The sequence below is a fragment of the Stegodyphus dumicola genome, chromosome 2, assembly GCF_044657685.1.
Source record: "Stegodyphus dumicola isolate Sdum_Otavi_A_Nest chromosome 2, ASM4465768v1".
Lineage (NCBI taxonomy): Eukaryota > Metazoa > Arthropoda > Arachnida > Araneae > Eresidae > Stegodyphus > Stegodyphus dumicola.
Genome location: NC_140769.1, coordinates 78,065,295 through 78,090,407, shown reverse-complemented (window position 1 = coordinate 78,090,407; position 25,113 = coordinate 78,065,295). Strand labels below are relative to the sequence as shown.

General features: G+C 33.1%; 1 protein-coding gene across 4 annotated transcripts in view; it reads left to right on the top strand.

Moving 5' to 3' along the window:
- The first annotated feature begins 6,563 nt into the window (after positions 1 to 6,563).
- Positions 6,564 to 25,113, top strand: part of LOC118204558 (uncharacterized) — a 140,506-nt gene continuing 121,956 nt past the window's right edge. For 2 of the 4 annotated variants that reach the window (XM_085810784.1, XM_085810785.1), the window contains exons 1-2: positions 7,166 to 7,318; positions 17,739 to 17,954. The gene's annotated coding sequence lies outside the window, so the exon portion shown is untranslated. Of the gene's footprint in view, positions 6,753 to 7,162; positions 7,319 to 17,738; positions 17,955 to 25,113 lie in introns of those variants that run through there. The other 2 variants (XM_085810786.1, XM_085810783.1) reach the window with 2 other exon arrangements.

Here is a 25,113-nt window from a genome sequence, read left to right as displayed (position 1 = left end):
GCGTAAAACACGCTCAAATTCCTAATCCCAGCACCACTTTCGAAAGTAACACAATAGAAGTTGTAATAGAACATAAAAACTTCAAAATTTCGAATATATACATCCCACCAAATAATAATCCCAGCGCACAAGAATTGATTCACCTCCTTAATTCTAATACTTCTACCATTGTCGGAGGGGACTTCAACGCGAAATCCCCCTGTTGGAACCGAAGACCTGCTAACAAAAAAGTAAAAGACATATTTAAACTCACTCAATCAAATAATTATAACTTTCATGCTCCAGACGAGCCCACCCATTACGGGTACAATAGCGCTACCCAATTGACTTCTTCATCTCAAATAACATTACTAACAGATGCAATATCTTTGTAATTTCAGCCCTGTCTTCCGACCACAACCCCATTGTATTTGAAATCCCCATTAATAAATACCTCCCCTCACTTGACAGAAGTATAGGAGTTACAAATTGGAACAAATACTCTGAAATTCTGAATAACTCCATGCAAGGTAACCCATGCATCAACAATACTGAAGATTTAGAACACGAAGTATTAAAATTTACCAACAGCATCAATTCTGCTTTAAAGGAAGCCACCAATACTTTTTATGTGAACAAGCCTTTCCTTCCCCTGCCTGCCGATATAAGAAATAGGATTAAAGAGAAAAACCGGATCCGTAAAAGATGGCAAACCACCAATTACGAACTGCTTCCACAACTCAATTACGAACTAAACTCTATGCAAAAAGAAATCAACAGAAGAATCAAGAACTTCAAAAACCAAAAATGGACCAATTTCCTAAATAACCTAGCTATAGAGGACAATTCCCTATTTGACATTTCCCGCAAATTCAAGAAACCTTATAAACCTATTCCACCTATCCATGGACCTAGTGGAACTTCATATACAGAAGAAGATAAAGCTAAATCTTTTGCAGATTATATGGAAGATACATTCACTCTTAATCCCACTCCGTACGACAATAACCATATTGAACGGGTCAACCAGGTGGTCAATAACTTCCTCAATACCCCTGCTCCGTACAACTTCACTTTCCTGACTACCCCAACAATCGTTGACAACACCATCAGCAAACGAAAAAATCTTACAAACTAAGAAAGTCCCAGGGCACGATGGCATCTCGACCAAAGCAATGAAGCATCTTCCGATCAACGCTCTTACCTGCCTAACTAAGATAATCAACAACATTATCAAATTCGCTCATTTTCCTAAATCATGGAAGCAAGCTATAATAATTGTTTTTGCTAAACCGCAACAAAATCCAACTCTCCCACAGAACTATCGCCCTATCAGTTTACTTAGCCACCTGTCTAAAGTTACTGAGAAAATCCTACTTTTCCACATCCAAAAAATTCACCCTTCCATGAATTTTCTCCCAGAAGAACAATTCGGTTTTCTTAATCATCATAGCACTTGCCACCAACTTCTTAGAGTTATCAACATTATCACTGAAGGCCACAACTGCAAGCTTCCGACCGGTGCTATATTTCTCGATATCGCGAAAGCTTTGGACAGGGTATGGCATCGAGGCCTTATTTACAAACTAATCACTCTCAATTTTCCAGATCATTTTATTCGCTTAATTGCCTCCTTTCTCAGCAACAGAACATTCAGAATCAAAATCGGTACTGCTTACTCTACCACCAGAGTAATCAATGCTGGTGGCCCACAGGGGTCGGCACTTTCGCCGTACCTTTTTAATATTTATACACAAGACATCCCTAAAGACCCTTCTGTTCATCTTGCACTCTTTGCCGATGACACCGCCATACTTACTAAAGCCTGCACAGTTATCGCCGTAAGAAACCAACTCCAAAGCTATCTCATAAAATTGGAAATATGGCTTACCCTAAAAGGATTACCCTAAAAGGAGAATTAAAATTAATACTGATAAAACTAAGGCAATAATTATCCGTAAAGGAAACATGAAATACTATCCTCCCCCCTGAAATATTTGACGACGAAATAGACTGGATAAATGAAACCAAATACCTTGGAGTCACCCCTGACCAAAAACTTACTTTCAGAACCCATTTCCGGTCCGTAGTACAAAAATTTAAAATCACCACAGCTATTATGCGACCTCTTCTTGGTAGAAAATCAACTTGTCTACTACAAACAAATTCATTCTATATCGCTCCACACTGCGCCCAGCTCTTCTTTATGCAGCACCCATGTGGGGACATGCAGGTAAAACCAATATTAAACAATTACAAATTCTACAAAATAAAATTTTACGAGAAATTATCAATGCTTTTTGGTATATTCCCAACATCTATATTCACAGAGACCTTCGAATCAAACTTATTCAAGAGTATATTAAACTATTAGCGATCAACTTCTTTTATTCAGTACAAAACCACAGTAATAGCCTTATTAGCACTCTCAGACACTCCCCGCGTCCCAGAGAAAAACATCGTTACCCATGTGACATCCTTCCTACATAAGAATCACAACCTTAATTGACTCATTCACGCAAAACTGACTCTGCGGTTTTACCACCCGCGGCTACATCGCATAACGACACTGAAATTGACACCCCCCCTTTTTTCGCCGCCGCTAGTACGGACCTCACTCTCTTTCATCCGCCTCCCACACTCCTTTCACCCTTCTCTTTCCCCCCACCCGATCTTCATCAGAAGTCGAGTAAAAAGATGTTTCTACATCTTGACACTCGAGAATAAAATACGATCTGTGTGTGTGTGTGTAAGATGAAGGCCGATTCTATTCGCACCACCGGTGCGATTGGCCGCTTAAGCTATTCGCACCAACATTAACCACGCATGCGCATTGAGTTGTCAAAGGCGGGTTTCTACCCTGGCGTAGTTTATCATTTTTTAAGCGTTGGCGACTTTCAAAAGTTTAGAAAGGAAAAATGGGTTCCTTTTCTTATAAAAAGAAGGAACACATTTCCTTTTATTAAAGTATATATAAAAAAAACCAGATTTTTATGTTCGCGATGTTTATCCTTTTCCTGAACGGTTTCAATAGTTTAAATAACTGATTTGAAAGGGGGGGTCAAAATCGTGTTGACATTTTTTGTACTTCTTAGAATACATTTAGCTTTAAATATGTGTTTTGCTCAAAAGAGCCTTTAATTCAGTCCTCTTTGAAAAATTTCGTCCAATAAAAGATACTAAAAATTAGACAGCGGATTTCTGTATAGAAAATTTAGACATGAAATACGTTAAAAGCGATTATATGAACTATTAAATGAATTATTCTGTATGCCTGCTTATTTCTTTATGGAAATACTTGGCATTTTCAGGACACAAAAAGTGCTTCAAAGAACTTTGAAATATTAGTACAAACAAATTAATTAATTAAATTGAAATAAATAATGGGATGTAATTTAAAAGACAGAAATAATTTAATGTAAGAGATTTAGATTTAAAAATTTGCACACACAAATGATTTATCAGATTTTGTAAGGTTTTATCGCATAACTAACTTTGATTTTGAAATATGGCACTTGAACCTATGAACCTGTGTGGATACTGAAAAAGTGATGAATACATAATATTCTTATCATTTTCAGTAAGTTTTCTTATTGAATAATAAATTCTGACAGTCCTATGCTATAAGAATAGGGTCTAAGTTTGCATAAACTTTCCTCTGTTAAATAAAAGAATTTAGGTAATTTCTGTAGCCTTTTTGTCAATACACTAAAGATTTTTTAACTAATTACTCGTCCTCGCTTGCAATTAGAACCATCATCAAATCCCTATTTTATCTAATCATTTTCTGAACATTATCATGTATATAGATTGACCTCGTTTTTGTAACTGATAATTATTACTTGCAAATTATTCTCTTGCTGGTGAACTATAACAACCCTTCCTATTGCTGAGTTAGGGTTAACAACCTTCGCTCTCACTACCGCCTGCCTTACGGAAATCGCCGTAAAATGCTGGTGCCTGGGCTGCTTGTGCGCATGCGCGAACGTAGGTGGTGTGAATCACGACTTAGAAGAGAAGGGCTAGCTCATAGAGCTTTTCCCCCTGAGGCAGAAAGTGAGAAGTGATGACGTAGCCATGATGACACTGAGCACGCCAATATAATTCACAGCTTGGAAATTAGCGTTTTTGAACCAGCATTTAAAATGAACTGTGTGTGAAAGATAGCTATAATTTGGAAGAGGCAATGTTACTGCTTTATGCGTTTTAGACTGAACCATTAAGAATTTAATAATGCTTACTCAATTTTAAAATAATAGATAAAATGTGCTACTCTTTTAACTTAAAGTTCCGTGTTTTTTTTTTTTTTTTTTTTATTATTTGCGGGTTTTTTTATTTCATGCACGTTTATTTCTAATCATTTCTTTATTTGCATGCTAACTGAGAGAATTTTTATACTGCTTCTAAGATAACTATAATAGTAGCTATTTAAATTTACTCAAAAAACGACTTTGACTACATTGACGTAGGTTTAAACATATATGACATATATGGCAACATTTCTGCTAACCTACGTTTGATTTTTTGCCTAATTGTAAATTTTACATTGTTATAATTCTCTTCCAATTCAATATAATAGATATTTTTTAAATAATTTTGTAATTTATACTTATATCTATATTACAATTAAATAAATGTATATAAGATTGTTACCTTAATTTTGACGAAATAGCTTTATTCAGAGTACCTAAAACAGTTATTTAATTTTTCAAAAGTGTGAGTAAAGGAAGCAGGTCTTTTTATGCCAATTACTTTGATGATTTACACTATTATATTTTATCTACAATGCTAATCTAGCACAAAATCTAATTAATAATTAGTTACAAAGGATACAATAAGAATAACAAGTACTTAACAATATTAGTTTGTTAAATACTTGTTATTATTGTTGGTATTGTTTTGGTACTATTCATAATACCGAAGATATTATCGATTAACTCATAGAAGTCAGATGCTTTTTGATTTTCTGTGGGGTAGAGTATACCTTTTGCGGTACTTTTTGAAAATAATGCTTTCTCTGGAGCGACTTTTTGTCTCTCGCTTCCCTTGACCATTAAATAATTTGGTTTTAGTTTGTGACACAATTTGATTTCTTCTCAATCTCTATTTAAAACCTCTTTAATAATATCAAAATTTAAAACAGTTACATCTTCTAAAACAAATCCTCTATCTAAAACGCAGTTTTTCAGTAATTTGAGGCAGAGCGCGAAATGAGACATCTGATTAAAACAAACTGCACATTTTGAAAAGAACCAACTTAGTCCAGTTTAGAGTCATAGCAGAGTTTTCAATCTATGTGCATTTCGTCGAAACTGAGAACGCATATTTTTTCTACAGAATACAAATATTCGCCTCTTTCCTTCTTTAGAGTAAGAACATTACTTTGAATTCTTGGACCACACTAAAATTTAAAAAACACTAAAAAATAAAATAAACACCATTTCTTTAATTTGATAATACTAGGTAAAGATATTCCAAATTTTTTCTTAATTTTTTTTCTTTCCAAAAATCATATCTTTAAGATGACAGAGCTCTTATGACGATGCAACGTGAAATATTTTTATTAGTCCACCTGATTTTTTTCTTCTTTTTCAGTAATGCATTAATCTGCGTCTTTATAAAAATTGGCTTTAAACATTTTTCCAAATTCTCCGATTTGTGCTCCCCCCCAAATTTCGCTATTTGAGATTTTAATTTCTGATACCAATTTCTGTCTAGATGCCGTCCACCTTCTTTGTCGCTGAACAAACATTCTAATATTTTTCTTTTCTCTATTTTTCAATACTTTAATACAATTTTCTAAGGATATTATTTTGTTCTTCAAATTATCAATGCATCCTTGTTTATCCTTAAACATTCAGGATGATCTACATTTTCATTTGTGAGTTTTATTTCAAAATCATGAAAATTTGATTTATTATTGTCATCATCAATTTCGATTTATTATTGCCATCATAATTTATTTTCGGCACAGTATTCCATTTCAACAGTTTCTTTTTGTGGCTATCCAAACAAGCGATTTTTCATATCTTCATAAACACTGCATAGAAAATGTTCGCTGCAGATTTTTCCGCTCTTCACATTAATAGAATCTTATCTTTGACATTTGTGTATCCATTCTTTCGTCAAAAGCAAACTTTCATTTGGATCCTTTGGTCCCATGAAATAAAATATCTCATCCTTTCATACTTCTGTAAGTGCTACGGCACGTTACAGCAGCGCAAAAAGCCATATTACGTAAACGATACTTTACAATATAGAATTTAAAATAAAAACTGACTAAAATTACATATATATAAATTATTTTAAATATATACATTATTAGAAAACAGATATATATATTAATAAAATTAATTTGGGATATATAACCTCTAGAAAATCGTCTCGTAGCTCAATGAAACTACTGTTTTAAACGCAGGAAAACGCGAGAAATCAGGACAGGTGGCATCACAGTGACGTCAAATTATTGCCTCTTACGCCCCCCCCCATTAGGCTCGCGTCGGCGAGGAGTCGAACAAAGAAATGAGCTAGCCCTTCTATTTATCCCTGGGTGTGAATAGCCTGTTAGCTATTCGCACCGTCGGTGCGATTAGCCACTGCGTAAGATGAAAGCGCCAGTAAAGCCAAAGAAAAAAAAAAGTGAAGGTCCAGTTTGATAACAGTTTTAAAATCTGATTAGAAGCTAACTTTAAGTCAGGAAAGTGTCTTAAGTCAGGAAAGTGAAAATAAAAAGTCAAATAAAAATGTTTGTAAGACCAAACTTGGAATAAAAGGTAATATGCATATTTTCCCCATGAGACGCAACAGAAACAAAGAACACAGCATCAGACAAAAGTTGATTTTCATACATTTTCAGAACACAGCAGCAGACAAAAGCATATATCCATATACAATTCGAGACCACATTAGGGAGGGAAAAAAAAAAAAAAAGAAGCGTTTTCATACACAGCTCCGTTCAAAGTAGTAAATAGCAATATCTTAGAACTCACATTGAAGCTTCAGATAAAAGTAGTAAAAATTAGAGTAAATCACCAACGTCGCGAAATAATCAGGTAGTCGTAAATAATAGAATCTTTAGAACCACAAAAATTCCTAGTAGATACTGGGAAAAAAAAAAAAAAAAAATTGCCCGTGTAGTAATTGCTTTTTTTGTTTGGTGCAACGGTTTTTCAAATTGTTTGGCGGGAATAAATCTGTTTTGGCAACAATGTTATGTGCATATGTTTCAGAAACACAAGTTCGAATTTTGTGATTTTGAAGTTAAGTAGCGATTTGTATAGGGCTATCAAATAAGATATTTTTTTCGGTCATTTTCTTGTATGCTTTACATATATATGAAGTAAGTACCATGATAAATGCTGGTCTTTGACGCACATTTCGTGTATGTAAAAACTGTTTGCTGTTATTTGAATCATAACGGCATGTTCGAATTTGATGATGGAATTTTTTTAAATATTACTATTCCCAATATAAGAAGTAGATTTTTTCTCTCTGAGTACTTCATTTTGAATGCAATTCTTATGGTTTTTATCATGTATAATTACAGTCTGTAAATTTATTTTAATAATATTATGTAACATTTATATACTGTAATGATAGTTTAGGTTATTACCATATTTTGATTCTGATCATAGCTGTCTGTGGGTAAGTATATTTTGCGTATTTCAGTGTTATAACTTTTGACTTTGATTTGTATTTTATTAGTTTACTTTTTGTAATTTAGTACGTAAAATCATATTATTGTGATTCATATGTGTCTTGTGTGCTTTTCAACTTAAGTGAAGTAAAATCAATCAAGTAAAATTATATTTATTATAACTTCTGATATTGTTTATTTTAAGTGTAATGCATCTTATTTTGTATTTGTTGCTTCAAATCTCAGTCTTGTTTATTTAATAATTATTGTAGAGTATTGTTCAATCTGATAAATTCCAAAACCACTATTACTGAGTATCCTCTGTTGTTTGTTTTGCATGTTACAAAATACATTGACTAGGATGTCTGTGTGATAAATTTTAGTTTCATTAAAGATTAACAGATTCTGGATTTTAAAGTCAATTTATGAAGTAAGAAGCATTATTACTTAAATCCTTGGGGGGAGGGGATAATATCGAATTTTATAAAAAAGCTGCTAACAGAGTTTGGCTAATCTTTGGAATATGGTAACAGTTAGTTTGGCGACATTTTGTTAAGGCGATAAAGGTTACTAGTTAGGACCAGTGCCGTAAAGAAGGGTGTGCAAAGAATGCCTTCGCATAAGGGCCCGAAGGCTTAGAGGACCCTTGAATGTCCTGCTAAACTACATTTATATGTTTAAACCTAAAAGAGACGGATTCTTTTATATATATAATAGAATCCGTTTTCTTTTAAATTTCCAGGGGCCCTCTGCGTCATATGACACAGGGGGCTCTTGGATGCAGACAAAAAAAGAAAAAAAAAAAAAAAAAACTGAATTCAGTGTTACATACACCAAAACTTCGGTGCTACTTTGGTAGACGGTTGCATGGATTTTTGGCGATTTACGTTGCCACGATTTTTACAATCGTCAGCCATCTTGAAAAACGCTGTTTTTACGCATAGTAAAGTAGTGGATTAATTTTTTGTTGAAAATGTCGTTTTTTTAAGATGGCAGGCAAGTGTAAATAAATACATTTACTATGAGTATAAAATACTAAAGTCTATTATTACTTTCATATAGCAAAAAAGAGAATAAAAACATTGTGCCAACGTTTAATTAGATTAAAATATTACTGAAATTGAATATCAAATTAAAAACCATCCTACCAACATTTAAAAGAATTAGAATATTATTAAATTCAAATACTTTAAAATACTTTATATAAAATATAATTAACATTAAAACATATGTGACAATAATTATCTCAGCAATTTTTGAAAATAGTGTATTAATTTCTTTAACAAAAATTGAAGTATACAATTATAAAATAAAAGAAAAATATGTACTTACATTTTTTTGAGTAATTTAACCTCTTGGCTGATCTTTGGAATATGGTAACAGGTAGTTTGGCGACATTTTAGAGGCGATAAAGGTTACTACCTAGGACTTTGGTAATAATGTGAGAAGTACTCAGTTCCGATTACGCATTATTTTGTGTGAGGGAAATGAGAGATCATGAGATATGTCATGTGACATTAATGGACGAATTACAGTTCTTTAATCAGAAAAGGGGGTAAATTTGAAAAAATATCTGTAGTACTATATTATTTTGTATTAAGCTTCATTGTGTGTTGTGTGAAATAGTGTTGATTAATTTTCAGATTGCATGGCGCTATGTAAAGTGAATTCTAAATTTTTAATGCGTTTATCTGATAATAATAATAAGTTGAGATTGTGTGAAAGGAAGGATATTACAGATGAATTTGAATGGCAGTGCAAGAAATCTGGTGAAAATGGACATTTTGTGAAACAGAGTGTAAGGAAGGGTACGTGGTTTGCTGAAAGTAGTTTGAGTATGGGTGAAATTCTATTAATTTCTTATTACTGGGTGAATAGACTGCCAGTTGACTACTGGATTTCGGATTTAGAAATTAGCAGTACAGTCAAAAGTCGTTAATCCGGACTCGTCGGGACTTCGGCGATTCCGGATTATAGATCATCAGTTTAAATCTGGTAAGATGGCATGCAGAAATTATAACATTAAAAATATGAAAACGTAATTTATGAAATAAAGAACAATTATGATCTAAAGGGTATCAAAATTTACATAAAAAAGCTTAATATTTATTTGTTTACTTTACTTTCTTCGCTATCGGAAGCGAATTATAATGACGAGGAATTTGATTTAAATTATATCAAAGACGGAGTACATCGAAATGAAATACTACATTTAGTAAGGAATTATAAGCCAAATAAAATAAAAACATTTGCCCTGAAGATAAGGATAGTGCTAACAGATCAACTTCCAATTCACTGCGCGCCGCGGCGTGCCCCCGCCGCAGAGCAGTGTGAAATTGATAAGCAGATTTCGGAATGGTTAGATAAACAAATGATATGCCTTTATCCATTTTTTGCAGCAATTCCACTTTTTGTTTAATGAACTTCGAAACATACTTTCGCTTTGTAGATCCTTTACATATTAGCAAATATATATCGGAAATTTTATTTGATATAATCGAAAGTTCAAGCTTACTTTTATAAAATTGCTCTAACAGTCTGCAAAAAATAATAAGCCGGATCAAATTTGAAGATTAAGGAACAACGCAGTCTGCAACATTAACTGAATTAGGTAATTGTAGCTTAGCTTATACCGTCCGTTATACATTAAACGCGCATGCGTAAACGTATTTTGGGCATGCGCACATGCATTTTCGCAGCCGTAAAGGTCTTATGCGTCAATGAGATGCATGCGCAGAAATTTTGTAGCTTTGAGGCCCGGATTATGGGTGTCCGAATTAACGACTTTTGACTGTAGTACTGCAGCCGATTGGAACTCTTTCTGTAGGGAAGTGCATGTGCCACGTAATGAAGATTCAGAAGAATATTCGGTAAGTTAGTATTTTTAATCATTTGAGGATATTATTTTTATGCATTGTTCTAAATGTAAGGAGTAAATAAATTAATATGGTATTTTTGGAAAATTGTTATTAGCAATGATTTAGTTTAAAGTAATTAGGATTGTAATCTAATTTTTATTAATTTAATGTATGTGCTTATTTATATTTTAAGTAGTATTTTTTAATTTAATTATATTTTAATTTAATGATCATGATTTTGTGAGTTATGTGTTTGTAGTATTTTGGAATACGTTTGAGTAGTATACGTTGAGTATTTTCATGCATTTTCGTGAAATTTTTGTAATTTATGAGAAAATAGCAGTGTAGATGGATAAAGTTAAGAGTGTGTGCAATGCCATTTTTGTGCAATTCTAGGATTTTTTTTAATTAAAAATAAGTCGACGTGTAAATGGTTTATGTGTATGTGCTATTCTGAAAAACACGCAAGGAGTTTGCGATTGTGCACTTTTTCCCAATTTTGCAGTTAATATTTGTCATGATTAAGCAGTTTTGTTACATAAAATTTCTAGCATAAGTGTAATTCGGCTAGTAGATTGTTGGAAAAACTGTTGAGTAAATAAAAAGAAAAGAAACATGTCTTTACTTCGTGAAGACAAAATGTTGGCGAAAAAATAAATAGAGGGTTGCTGTAGCAGAGTTGGTCGCCAAAAAATCGCCAAGTTACCATAATCCAAAGATCAACCAACCTCTTGTTTATTGATAAATACCACAAAAAAAAAAAAAAAAAAAAAAAAAATCTAAATCATGATTGAATCGGCTCTTTTAACCATCTTCATCTGTTATCCACATATCTCGCACTTCATTGAAGAAGCAATTAGCTATGTTTCCTCCAAAAATTTAAAATAAATTTCCTCTGACGTTATTAACAATTTATAAATAAATCTTTGATTAGGAAAGACAGGTTGGCCAAAATAAGGTCTCAAAGGGCAATTTTTTTATTCCAATACCTATAATTCTTGGTAATTACCAATAACAACATTCATCTTCAAAACAGAGACATCCATTTCATTTGAAATCTGACGAATTCAAAGAGATGAATACTGTAATTTCCGGAAGAAAGGCCGCATCAGCGTAAACGCCGCACTCGAGAAAAATGGCGGGAAAAAAATTAAAATTACACAGAAACGCCGCAATAGATTAAATTGCGCGTGACATCGTTGTGGGCCGTATAGATGCAAAAACTCAAGTCCTGATATATGACATACCAGTTAAGTTTTTAATAATGAACTATAAATAATATTTTTAATTATCGATGTATTGTTTTTTAAAAGATTTACAAGTCTTAAGCTTGCGTTCTGTTGTGTTAAATATATTCTCTTCATCTTAAATCTTCTGAAGTTTAAATAGATAAACGCGGATTATAAAGGTAAATTGTCTATTTGCCCTCTATCAGCAAACCGAAAAAACTGCCTAATATTTCCCTTAAGTAACCGTAGAAACTAAGGCAATCCACCTTAGCAATTTTTTGAACTTCCAAATGTAAGCAAACATATAGTCCACTGCCGTTGCATTCCTCAGAAAACCATTCTAACTTCCCTACTCTCTGATGAAAACAATAGAATCGTCTCTCTCATAGGCTGCCATTTTGGGATGTAGACGCTAGTCTTAAAAACTATCCAACAAGTACTTGTACCCAAACTAATGGGATCTGTATCTGGCAGAATGCCAAGAAAAATCCATTCATGCTGAAGGGGAAATACGTCAGAGTTCGTTATTGCGAGGCAGGTGGAGTCGTGTCCACCTTTGAAAAAAATTGCAGAAAAGGCGGGTGGGGAGAGGATGGGTCCTGGAAGATTCATCGAATGGCAGAGGAGAGAGACTATTCAAACTGATGAGAATGTTGATTTGAAAGGGGGAAGAATGTTATTGTTCTGAGATCTCGTTTAGGGTGAATAAGGCACGTAGGTCCGTTCAAGGGAAAGAATGTAGACAAAATAACGTTCGTAAAAAGCAACTGAGTGGTCTTTTGTGTGGGAACAGCACAAGTCTATGCACAATGACAAGGCCATCCAAACTATGTACAATGACCCATCATAGGAAATATTTTATTTTTAGTGCACCTAAACGTCACATGGGTAGAAACGCTGCACCCGCTGAAAATTTAAGTTTTAAACACGTAAACGGCGCGTCGTTTCTTCCGGAAATTACGGTAATAAAATTTTAAAATGCCGTGGTAATGCACAAATATTCAGTAACCAATCAGGAAGCTGATTACATCACGCATAGAATTAAAATTATTTAAATAATTATTCATAATAAAATCATTTTTAAAACAAATGCAAAATTAAATTGTATTTTAATATTTAACAGCCATAAATAATGTTTAAAACATTAGATTAAATTTAAAGATATTAATAAAACCAATTACTTTTTAAGTAAGGTGACGTTAAAATTATATAAAATATTATAAACAACAAAATTTTTATTTTAAATAAAAATGTAAAATTAAATTTATTTTTAATATTTAGAAGCCATAAATAATATTTAAAACACGTAAGTTATGCATAATAAAATGCATTATTTTTTTAATAAAATGACAACAAAGTATGGGTTACCATAAATAACTTATCCAGCAATGGGTTTACCATAAGTTGTATTACTCGCCAAAAGAAAAATCGCCAAAATCCGTGCGACCGTCTACCAAAGTAGCACCAAAACTTCAACTGAATAGAAAGTTGGCTGCCGTGCCGAAGGGTCCGGTTTCGAATCCCAGAGATGGGAAGGCATGGATGTTCATATTGTCGGTGCAGCATGGCGGCAGTCTAAATATGTGGCGAGCCGAAAGTCCTCTTGTGTGGTTTGGGCAGAAAGAAGATCTTCGGAACATAAGAATTATAAAATGTTCCAGAAAATATTTCGGCATGAAATCACCGAAGAAGGCAAACTATCATAAAATAGGTGATGAAAGGTCAGACAATATTCCAACCACTCTTAGAGATGTAAAAAATGAAAGATATTCATCCGATTTTGGTCATCCAGAAATTCTTACAAGGAATAAGAAAGGATTTATTTTAAATTTCGGCCTTCTAGGCCAAAAGATATCGATTTTCCCCAAAATAAAGACAGTAGATCATTTTCTTCTGTTCATTATGCAGCGATTAATAACTCCCCAAAATAAAGTTTTAGAGACAGATTTTGCTTTGTTATTCACTTGAACTTAACAAAGACTATTGTGAACCATGCTGGTTAATTTCAAATAAGGGCAGATGTAGTCGACAGGAATACACCACTGGCAAACGTTACCCATAAAAAAAAAAAAAAAAAAAAGCGCGAGAGAAGTTATATCGCAAGCTGTATTGTAAAGAAAAATTGGGAAGCAAATGACTGTATTGCTTAAATATGAAAAAAATCTGTAAAAGATGAAATCAATTTCAGTTAGTTTAAGAGAGATTAAATCCAGATAACTTTAGTAAAAAGTAACAATGGTTACATACATAGCTAATTTTTTACCTGATGTCAAATTATTGGAGGCCTATGATGTTGTAGAGACATTAGGTGTTTTTTGAAAGCAGGAAAGATCACAAATGAGAAAAGCTCTCGCCGGGACTCGAACCACGAACCTCTCAAATACGCGCTGAGCGTGCTGATCATTACACCACGTAAGCATGCCAAGAAGGCGGGAGAAATGCCTTAACAACGTTATAAAAGTGCTCTCAAGCACTGTTAAATATTTGAATTCTGCTACATAAAATGAGTTAATTAATTGTTTAAGTAGTATTTGTTTGAAAACTAAGCTTTTGGATGAAATTAAAAATTCTCTTTTTTATTTCTTTGTACGAATATCGTGTACAAAGTAATCGTAATCCCCAAAAACTTCGGCTGTCATATTTCAATGGAAATATCCATTTTGACCGTTTTCGAATCTATCTGGGGCCCGCCAGCGGCCGAGCACTAAAGTTACTAAACACTGATAGTTCGACTCCCCCGAACGGCCAGCTGCATGAGCCTTTGTAGTTTTCCTCATGTGTAACATGTATACGAACCAGTTTCCCTTAAAAAGACCTCCACAAAGGTATCCCTTTTCCTAGAAAGGTGGCCCTCGAGGCTTTGCTGTAATCTCATGAACCAAACCGAATCCATTTTGTGTGTGGGGGGGGGCGTTACATCTGTACGTACAGAATAATCTTTTTTCCCAAACACTTGTATATTCGCATGCACGTATGTATATATGCATCGCCTAACTCAAAAAAGATTAGTCGTAGAGCGTTAAAATTTTGCACATGGGGCTGCTATAATATCCATTTGTGAATTTCTCTTTTTTATTGCAATTGGCAATGTACATCTGCATATACATATCACCCCCTTACCCGGGTCTTTATTTTCAGAATCGTTGGTTGTAGTCATATCTGCCCATTACAGAAGTGTTTTAAATGACGGAAAATATTTTGGCTATGTCAAATTAAAAAAAAAAAAAGGCAAATAACGAAATTTAACTTTTTATTCGGTCTCCCAATTCCTATGCTTATACTCCATAAAACTTGGGAATACTTTTGTTCCATAAAACTTGGGAAAGTTTTGTACTGTTATGAAAAAATAAATTAGAAGTTTGACTCTCATGCGAAAAATGGTAATGTGTAATTAAATTACACACTCCCATCTGTAATTTAATAGGCGATATAAGGAAGTCGTGTGTGTCCATATCAGATTTTTAACTATTAATCCTAATCTTTTAAAAATCATTATCAAAATGTTGGCTCCTGAAAACCTCGATTTTGGGGGGGGGTAGTACTGTAAATTTATTTAGGGGTACAAGAATTTTTTTTTTGCATAGGGCCCTAGAGTTCTAGTTATGCCACTGGGTAGGACTTTAGCAATAATCTGAGAAGTACACAGTTCGAATCACAGATTATTTTGTCTCAGAAAAATGAGAGATCATGAGACATGTCATGTAACATTTTCCAGAAAATTCTGATCGTGATTTTAGCTAATAAGCACTTAGAAACAATTTCGCTGCTAAAGTGCAGAATCGCCCACTTATTTGTTTAGCGCTTTTTACAAGAGTAAGAAGAATTGGATTTTTGTCAATTTTCTTTGACTTATTAAGTGAAAATAAGTTGATGTGTACATGGATAAAGTCAAGAGTGTGTGCAATGCCATTTTTGTGCAATTCTGGGATTTTTTTTTAAGTAAAATAGGTCGACGTGTACATGGATACTGCGTATGTGCAATTCTTAAAAACGCGCGAAGCAGTGGGCGATTCTGCACTTTTTCCCAATTTCGCACCTAATCTTCGTCGTGATTAAGCACTTTTGTTCCATAAAAGTTCTAGCATAAGCGTAATTCAGATTGTTGGAAAAAATGTTGAGTAAAAAAAAAAAAAAAAAAAACTTTACTCTGAAAACAAAATGGCATCCCCCCCAAAAAAATTAGCAGGTTGCTGTAGCAGGGTTGGTCGCCAAAAAATCGCCAAGTTACCATAATCCGAAGATTCACCCAGAGTTTCTTTAAACTGTAAGTTTATTATTGCTATATTTATTTAGATTTATGTGGCATGTTCATTATCTTAGCCTCACTGGTTTAATTTGAATGCTACATAAATATAGAAAACTATAAACTGAATGCATAGGGAAAGTGCAGAATCGCCCACTGCTAGGCACGTTTTTAAGAATTGCACATACTCTGTATCCATGTGCACATTGACCTATTTTTCACTTAAAAAACATCCCAGAATTGCACAAAAATGGCATTGTGCACTCCCTTGGCTTTATCGATGTACACATTGAACTATTTTCACTTAAAAAGTCAAAGAAAATTGACAAAAACCCAATTCTTCTTGCTCTTGTAAAAAGCGCCAAACAAACAAGTGGGCGATTCTTCACTTTAGTGGAATGCATTTTTGAAAGCTTTGCTGGTTCGGAAATAAGCAACTAACATTCTAATTAACGTGTATAGCCAAGCCATTTTGCCTTGCTAAACACAGCTGATGGGGGGAAAGTGCAGAATCTCGCACTGCTTGGCGCGTTTTTCAAAATCGCCAACTTGGCGTCCTCTCGCATCTTGTTTCCTAGATTTGCAACTCCTCCAGAAGACGCTACGCCAGGCATGACATTTACAATGGCGAACAGGTAAAATAAATACAAAATAAAAGTGGTTGCAAAATTTTGAAAACTGAAAATCCTTTAAAAACAGCATAATAATTTAAAAAAAGCAAACATGGTTAAGAAAACATAGTAAGCTTCAAAAACTTAAAATTGCTACAAAACCCTGTGAATTAAAATACGTTCACCTATAAAAAAATTCGGGAAAGTGCAGAATCACCCACTGCTTGACGCGTTTTTAAGAATTTTACAAGCTCGGTATCCATGTACACATCAACCTACTTAAAAAAAATCCCAGAATTGCACAAAAATGGCATTGCACACTCTCTTGACTTTATTCGTATACATCTACCTATTTTCTTTTAAAAAGTCAAAGAAAATTGACAAAAATCCAATTCTTCTTAATCTTGTAAAAAGCGCCAAACAAATAAGTGTAAAATTTTTAAAACTGGAAATCCTTTCAAATAAACCTAATAACTTTAAAAACTAAAATCATTTCAAAAACATAGTAAGTTTAAAGAACACAAAATCCTTACAAAACCCTGAAAAATTAATACTTTCAAAAAATTTTAAAATATGAAAATCCAATCCTTACAAAAACATAATTTTAAAAACTAAAAATTGTTTAAAAAGCGTAGTAAGTTTCAAACACTTAAAATCATTACAAAACACTGAAAATTTAAAATACTTTCACTTACCTGAAAAGGGGTAATCCACTCCGCTCAGCCGATGAACGAAAAGTAACAAATTCTCAAAATGTTCTCGAATTATTGTTTAAAATAACTTCACCTCTACCATCTATTATCGTCTACACCATTCAGAAATTCTAAATTTTAAAATACATACTGAGCACGCACAAAAATGCTCCGAATTTCGCGCTCAAAAGAAATTCATAATTTAAAATACATATGCGTGTGCAAAAATGCTCTGAAATTTGCCTTTCAAAACGACAAAATCGACATGGATACCACATTTGGCGCACTTATCAATCTCGTAAAAAGTGCCAAATACAACATGCCAAATAAGTGGGCAATTCTGCACTTTATCCCAGCTCATGCAATAGGCGATAATTTTATTTGTTCTTGCGTATTTTCTTGATACTAAAAATTGGAAGAAATCAGGCTAAATTTTTACCAGCCATTATGGTAGAATTTTGAAAGGAAAGATTTCTGTTTATGTTCTTAGGTAATCAAGAGAGAAGTTACAGATGTAGCATATAGAAGACTGTGCTGTCAAGCTTTGAGAATATCTGACAAATAAACTGATTAAAACTAGTGCTGGTCACTCAAGTGGCAAAAATCCGTAACAGTGTTTAAACATTGGAAAAATTATACTTTTCTTTTTTAAACTTTGCATCGCATAATCCACTTAAATACGAATCTAAGTTGTACTGCAAAATATGTAAGTACCATTTTATTTTTGATATATCATTATAATATAATTAGATATATATATATATCATGTATAGTTTGGAAGTAACTTTATATATTTTCTAATGCAGGGGTCTCCAAACTTTCCAGCCTTAAGGCCATACTGATTACTCGAGTAATTTCCAACGGCCAAAACTATTTTAATTTTCTGGGTATGAAACGTGTAGTATTCTCTATACACTAACTGCCAATAGATGATGCTAGTAATCCTTTTAAAAGGGCAGTATAACAATTCAACATTCTCATTACAAAATAGCTAAGGGCTGTTTAAGTTAGCATTCTATACAGATTTGACAAAACATATGAACGAACTGAATCTGAGATTGCAAGGAGAAAAACAGCTTTCTTTCCGATTTATACACTTATATCAAATTGTTCCTGCAGAAAATAATACTGTTTCAATCACAATTACGTAAAAAAATGTTTCACACATTTTAAAATGTGAAATATCCAGCCACACTGCTGAGATTGAATTTCCCGTAGATTTTGAAATTGAAGCTTTGATTGCTTTGGAGAAAAAATTTTAATACTTGTTTCTCAGACTTTGATGTCACTATGAATGAAATTAAAAATTTTCAAAATCCCTTTCATACTGACACTGAAACCCAAGCCTCAGAACTTCAAATGGAAATTATTGATTTACAGTGCAGTAATATAATTAAGAACAAATATCCAAACCCATGTTTGTTGGAATTTTAAGTCTTTAACTGGTACAGTTTTATAATTTGCATAAATTTACTCGTGGGCTGTTTTGTTTTTGGTACTACAGTAAAATTCCAGAAATCCGCAAAGCTTGGGACCAGAGGTTGTGCGAATTTAGGATTTTGCGGATTTCAGGACAGAAAAGATAAAGCATAATATTCGGACAAAAAGTGCAAAATGAATAAGGCATAATAGATACATTTAATTAAATTATTATATACATTATTGCAATAATTATTATATGCATTAAATTATTATTACATATATAAATTAATTATATTATTCATTGTATTATATGTACACAGCATCGAGATTTGCCGATTTCGCTTCATGCAAAGATTTCTGGTTTCGGATTCCGGTGTTAGAATCGCTGTTGCTATAAAATTTCAACAGATTTTCCTTATTTTTCTGTACATCATACACAATCGCGTCCAATTCCATACCATTCTGTTATAAATTGAGGAGTAGCACCTGCTTCCATCTTTTGCAAAATTTGCTTTTTTTGCATTGTCAATGCAACGTGTTTACATTTTTCAACGTTGCAAGCGGCAAAATCATGAGTGCGTTTATTATCTGTCGTATTAAAAAGGGCTGAAATTAAAAATATTCTTAATTTATCCATGAAATATCCGGATTAAAGAAAAGGGGTACTTTTCCGTTTCGCTGGCGCAAATCTCGCCAAGCAGACTTTATTGGCGACAACATACAGTATATGTAATATTTAATAATTTGTAAATGGTAACATTTAATATTTAGTAACTTGTAATTGGCAACACTTTGGAGATAGATATGAAAATAGAACTATGATGGTATTGCAGTTCTCTGTGATTATACATTCTAAGATTGTAAATAAATAGTTTCTTAAAGCTAAAAGTGTACCCTCATTATACTAAAGTATACACATAAAAAATATTAAAAAAATGTTAGTTCTAAGAATTCTTTTTTTGAAGGCATAAACATTTTAATATCGCTTAAAATTTTATAAAAAGCCAATAAATAAAGACAATAAATTTGTAAAAAGACATTAATTGAAGAATTTACTATGCTTTCATGGTTCAACATCCTGATTTGCCGGTTTATATCACGTAACCCCAAGCCATCTCATCTCACGTAAACTACTCTACAAAAATCTAATGCTCTCAGTCATTATCTACGTTAATTTCAAGTTAAATCTTAATTTGGAACACAAGTTTAAATGCAAGAAATATTTAAATTCGTACGAATATCTTACTCAGAAATTTTGTAAAACTGCAGTGCTTTACTTCGCTAATGCATTCTCGTTAGAATTGATGAATTTAACCCTTGACTTTACCTTTTCTATATTTTCGGCTTCGGGTAAGCGCTTTGATTGCATCCTAATTGACTTAATTACCGAAAATGGCCTTAGACATAAAACTGAACTATCTGATAAAAATTCTATGTAATTATATGCCAGTATTGAAAGAAACAGTCAATCTGATAAGAAAAAGCTGCGACATGTTTTGAAAATGAGGCTTAAAAGGTTACCAGCGAGAATATTCCGTTTGGCATCGGTTGTACCATTATTGGCGACTTTATCGCTTGCGCCGGCAAAACGGAAAAGTACCAGAAAAGGCAGTACTAAACAATCTCGTGAAATGAAATAACAAAGCTCAGAAAATACAACAACGTGAATCGTGAACTTGAACAAAGAGTTTAGTGAATCATCTGCTTTTTTACCTAGATGCAGATTAGAGGAGAAAAAAACTTATTTGTTTTATTTTATATTTTTTAACTTTTTTATATCAATAATTTGGTATTTCCGTTTTGACTCATTATTATTCGGTACTTTTGACGTCATTATTCGTTAAGTATTTTTTCCTTCAATATTTTGTACTCAATGTTGCGATTTCCGGAAACCATAAACTGAATGTTTATATTCTGAGAGGCAACACGGATTTCAGGTCGGCGGATTTTCGGTATTTGACTGTATTTGTATAAGAAAATATTCTCCAATGTAAAGTACACAAAGAATGTTTACAGATTTAAGTTAACCGATGAGCATTTTAAATCTCTTTTAATGAATGCTATAAATAAAATTAGTCTGCGACTGCAAACTATTGTCAGTGGAAAATTACAATTACGTAAATCTTGTTAGTAATTTTTACAAGTGGACACTTGTCACTAAGTTTTACGTAGCAAGCAAATAAAACTCAGTTATTATTATTCTGTGTTTTTTTTAAATTCAGTTTAATTACAACAATAAGCCATTAGCTGTCGTGGGTCTGATTGACGACACTGGTGGCGTGCAATATTTGGCCCGCAGGCCTTAGTTTGGAGACCCTTGCTCTAATGGTTAATGTTTCCAAAACTCTTGTCAGTCTTTAACATTGTGCTCTGGCAATCCTCAGCAAAGATTTACTTCAGATATGTTTGTGCATGTTAAAATTTTTGATGTCATGAGATGTATGACTTCTGCATTGGATTAACAACAATTTCAATTCTGGTTCTAAGTCTCGAAACCATGTTTGTTTGACAACAATTATTTAAGTGTAGAATCTTTCTTTTTCATCACAAAATCTCCGTTTCAACAACATTGCATAGAGAATGATGGACTCAAAAGAGTTTTACAGTAGATACAAACGTTTCTTTCTTACAAAGCTTCTATCAAAATGTGACATACTGATACTAGTGCAGAGTTGCCAACTCTCCCGACTTAGGCGGGAGACTCCCGATTTTTGACCACTCTCCCGCCAACCCGATTTACAATACATTTCTCCCGACTTTTTCTTATTCTTAAAATTTCTCACGATTTTTATGGAACTTGGCTTAATACTTTGTTATATGAAAAAAAAAAAAAAAAAAAAAGTGATTCTGGGCGTCTGAAAGCAATTGAATTTTCTCTAGATTATATCTAAAACAAAACTTTGCGAATTAGATAACTTCTGCTTTGTGAGTGAGAGCATATACGTATCCAGAAACGTCGTTCTCCAGTTTTCCAATAAGCATCGAACTCCACTGAGTGTCAGCTGGCATATATTAGCGAATGAGGACAAGGCAAGCTGTTATTTGGATGTTCTTTAATTATTTCGTTCAATTTGTCCCAAGTTGTGTGAGTGCACGTGCCTTTGGGAAATAGTTTTAGAAATTATCATCTTTTGTTATGTCTGCGAGAAAGGTGAAATACTCGTGTACGTTTCAAAAATCGTGCACAGTTAATTTTCCTTCCATTATTTCCTCAAGGAAATGTAATAAATTTGCGATGTGTACCGCCTGTCGTTTCGATTTCGCAATGTGGAAGGGGGGATGTTCTCAAACATGTGCGAACACAAAAACATAAGGATAACATGAGTTGCTTTTTAAAAAGACGAAAAATTAAATTTTTCTTCGGAAACAAAGGACCAAAAAGTTATTAATGCAGAATGGGCATCGTGCTCCATTGCGTGTCATCTGGCATATATTAACCAATGAGTACAAAGCAAGCTGTTATTTGGATGTTCTTTAGTTATTTCGGTCATTTTGTATTTATATTATTAAATATTTACTATTATCTTGAAAGGAGTTCTAAAAGGAAGGGAAAATTGAGACATTTTCAACAGCTGCATAACAGCAGTTTACGATTAGAAAACTTGGATGGAGTTATAAAATCAGCTAGGATTTACACCCAGTGGAGTTTAATTGGAAAACTGAAAGATGCTGATGGAATTTTAAAATGTAGTGAATTGTCTAGAATTATGTTGGCCATCTTGACAGTTCCCCATATTAATGCAGAGTGTGAGAGGATTTTTAGTGTTGTTGCGAAAACGAGGACTAAATTTAGATCTAAAATTAGTGATGACACATTAGAAAAACATTTATTAGCGAAAGCAGGCCTACGTGGCAATTGCTATGAACAAACTTATGAAGTTTCTTTCTTAAAGAAAGCAAAATCTGCCACTGTTTATAACATTTGTACGAAAACTGATTAAAGTTTTTTTTTTTTTTTCATTTTCTTAAACGATGCAAGTAATAAAAATGTTTTTTATGTGTAAGGTATTTTTGTGTTGCTTGCATTTAAGAATTAGTTACTATTTAAAGTTAATTCATTATTAAAAACTATATTTTCATCATTTACAAAGTCTTTTTAACATTGTGAAAAATCTCCTGATTTCTTAAAAAAATCTCCTGATTTTAGAGTGTTATAGGTTGGCAAGTATGCTAGTGAAATTCCTTATGTGCACCTGGCCCCTCCTTCATGAAAGCCGTCAGTAACTGAGCAGAAGAGTGTACTGTGAATTCTTTCTGATCACCACTATTTCATACAGTGCCTTGGCATTCTGTTGGAGGTTTACAATGAAACTTTATGTTTTTATGGTTTTTTTTTTTTTTTTTTTTTTTTTTTTTAAATTACATTACTGCATAAACCCACAGATACCATTTCAGACAGTCCCTACTTCAAAATGCCATATTCTAAAGAGCTCAAATGGATAGTTGCTTTTCTCCCTCAAACCTTCAACTACAGTTAATACGAATATATACATTTGTGTGAAAAAATTAATAAAATTTACATGTTATGTAAAATTTCAGAAAAGCTAATGGACAAATTTTAATGAAATTTTATATGAAACATTTATAACAAACATATGTACCATTCAAAAGCCATTTTAAAAACACTTGATTGTCAGTAAAGCTCATAGTCCAAGGATGTGTAAAATCAGGGCTGTGGAGTCGGAATCTAAGTCGGGCAGATTTTGGCGTAAAAGGAGTCGGAGATGGAGTCGTTAAAAACAGGTCAACTCCGACTCCAGTTTTTGTTGGACAGTTTGAATCTGAAATGAAATTAAAATGAATTAAAAATATTAATGACAAGCTGAGTTATTAATTTTATTTATGGACTATTTACATTAATAAATAGTTATTTTCTATTTTATTGACATATTAATAAATAAATAAATATAAGGGAGGAGGCTGTATGTGATATTTGCCATTAGTGATTAAACTGATTCATTCATTTAGTTACAAATTTCACTTGTAAATTTAGGTAAGCAGCAAGAACTCCCAAAATTAATGCCATTCTTTGAAAGTGAGCAGGAAAAGGAGCAATTATTGATCAAGCAACGCAATAAAGAAGTACATATTTGATGATAAAGAGGTTATTAGAATTTAAGAACTTTTTTAGAAGATGTAGATAGCCTTAATGTTTCACTAACAGAAAGACTGTTGAATGATCTTGCAGAATTGGAAACTCTTCTTTCTACACTGTAAATAGCCACAAAAAAAGCTGCAATCTGAAGAATTCACAGGAGGCGAGAATGGAAGAATATGATGTTTGTTCTTTCTGAAATGGATGGTTTATTGCAGAAGGAATTATTTCTTCAATGAAGAAAAGAGAAACTAGTTTGCTAGACAATGAGATTTTGCTGGGTTCAATGCAGTTAAAAGTTGTTAATTCGGACACCCATAATCCGGAATGATCTATAATCCGGACCTCAAAGCTAAAAACTTCCTGCGCATGCGCCGCGTTGACACATGCGCATAGGCGTTTACGTGTGCGCGTAAGACCTCGACTGCGCATTTGCGTGTGCGCAAGCGCAGAATACGTTTTCGCGTGCACATTTTATGTATAACGGACGGTATAAGCTAAAATTATCTAATTGTCTATTTCAGTTAATGTTGATGATTGCATTGTTCCTTAATTTTCGAATTGGATCCGGCTTATTATTTTTTGCAGACTGTAAGAGCAATACTATAAAAGTAAACTTGAACTTTCGATTATGTCAAATAGAATTTCCGATTCTGGAGCTCCCAAAGGATCGTACAAAACGAAAGTATGTTTCGATGTCCATCAAACAAAAGTGGAATTGCTGCAAAAAATGGATAAAGACATGAAGAATGTGACAGAGAGGTTAGTGAAAACGAAAAAATTTCGATTGACAAGTTAGTCGGTATTCTCGGCACAGCAATGAACAGGATTTGAACAGCGGAACTTTGTAACTGAACAAAAAATTATGTCTGTTTATAGAATTAAAGAGAAAGTATTATCACATAAAACGAAGCAACTTAAACAACTTACATTGAAAGAAATGTTTAATAAAGTAAACAAATAAATATTAAGCTTTTTTTTGTAAATTTTGATACCCTTTAGATCATAATTGTTCTTTATTTCATAAATTACGGTTTCATATTTTTAATTTTAGAATTTCTGCATGCCATCTTATGCGATTTAAACTGATGATCGATAATCCGGAATCGCCGAAGTCCCGACGAGTCCGGATTAACGACTTTTGGCTGTATACGTAGGTCCGAAACACTGAATTTTCTTGGATGACGAACAAATTAAAAAGAAAGCAATTTATGAACTTTCATTAAGAATGAAATTACTCTCGGAACAATTGGGGAATTCGAATCAGGACAGTCAAACTGCAGCCATTGCAACTGAGTTTCTACCATCCTCTTCCAGTGATGAATTAAATTTTGGGAAATATTTTTGT